Raw genomic sequence first — 1,819 nt, forward strand, 5'->3', positions numbered from 1 at the left:
GAAGAGAAGAGAAGAGAAGAGAAGAGAAGAGAAGAGAAGAGAAGAGAAGAGAAGAGAAACATTGATTGCCTCTCGCATGTGCCTGACTGGGGCCGGGTATTGAACCTGCAGTAGTGGAACATGCCCTTGACTGGGAATTGAATCCACAACCCTTCAGTCCGCAGCTGACACTCAAACCATTGAGCAAACTGGCCAGGGTGAACGAAATTATTTTTAAGACCCAATGTATCTCAAAATTCCATGTTTTACTTAATAATACATTTTAGAAGTTACCATTGAAATCTAAGTTTTCAATTTTGCATTTTAGAATAAAACTCCTGAATACTTGAGAATAAAAGCTGATGATCAGATGAATTAGAGCATGGCGAATCAAGGCTAATTGTGTGTGTCTCGGGATTGAGCATGCCCATGGGGTCCAGGAAAGATAGGAAAGCTTGTGAATCTAGGAGTTGGTGATTAGTTAGGAAAAAGTCAGAGGGCTCGAAGCCCTAGAGATAGTGGCAAAGTAAGAAAAAAAAAAAGGTGTGTTGGGGAATAAGGTGGTAAGAAATCTGTAGAGGAGTAGAGGTTTTGGTCAGAAAATGGAATGATGAATTTCAGAGGTAGAATAATTCTGGAAGGTACAGGTTTGGCCAAGGGATTGGGTTCTGTTGTGGAGATGAGGTGAAGGTCACTGGTACCGAGAAAGTCAAATACTGTGTGACCAAGACCTGTGTAAGCTGTCCTTACCAATATTGGATCTACCACAATGGTGGTAGAATTAAAAGTAGAAAGGAAAACGTAACCGTATGTCAAAATTCTGAGTGAAGTTAAGACCATAATCCGGAGGGTGGTGCATAACCAGGACAGTGATGTTCATTAGGGGAAGAAATACTAATAGATGACTTGAGAGACTTTTGCATGACAGTAGAAGAAAGTTCTGGAAGTAACAGCGGAAATAAGAGTGATGCTTAGATTATGTTCTCACTTGGCAGTTTGGGAGAACAAGCAGCTCCTCTCTGAGGGAACATATCAGGCTGTGCTGCTGTCCTACTTAGAGATCATCACTTCCAGTTAGGAGGCCTGCCATTGCAGAAAGAATAGGCACTTGAACCTTTCAAATATCTTGTTTGCCCTACTTTTCAGACTTTTCTTTTTTCCATCTAATTTCCCCAACATTAACTTTCTTTGGAACTTGAATGTTCTCCCCAGTCATCAAACTTCTATTGAAAAGTGGTAGATATTTTGTTCCTCAGCCTAAATAGGAGCTGCTTTCTTTGAATGAAAAATTCAGCAAATCATTGCAGTAATGAGTATCGATTCCTCCTGCTCTAGCAGCCGGATCGATGTGAGGACTGAATGTCATTATTTCCTGTGCTGTCTGTAATCCCAGATGTATTCTCAGAGAGGCCAGTGGTAAAGACTCTAAAGTTTTATTTGGCATAATTGTTAAAGAGTGTGTCTTACCTTTGGGAAACTCAGGGCAGTAATCTGGTTATGCCTGTTTGTCGCCAAGACATTGTCAAAGATCAGAAAGTCTGGAATCTGTTATTCTACTTTGGGATCCAGACATGATGGCTTTCAGTTCTTGCTTCTTCATGCTGTAAAATTATGGGACAAACTCGAGAACTGTCTAGTTTGAAGACTAAGCAGTATGTAGTCTCAAGGTTTTTAATCTGTTTTAAGTTTTAAATCATGTTTTTAAAAGAATAAAAAATGAAGTAAATACCTGTTTTTAAGAATTCTAATTAACTAATATTTTATTACATTGTAGTTACACCAAAGAAATTACAGAGTTGCCATAAAGAATGTTAGAATTAAATATGTATTTAAAAATACA

The sequence above is a fragment of the Myotis davidii genome, unplaced genomic scaffold (assembly GCF_000327345.1).
Source record: "Myotis davidii unplaced genomic scaffold, ASM32734v1 scaffold1421, whole genome shotgun sequence".
Classification (NCBI taxonomy): domain Eukaryota; kingdom Metazoa; phylum Chordata; class Mammalia; order Chiroptera; family Vespertilionidae; genus Myotis; species Myotis davidii.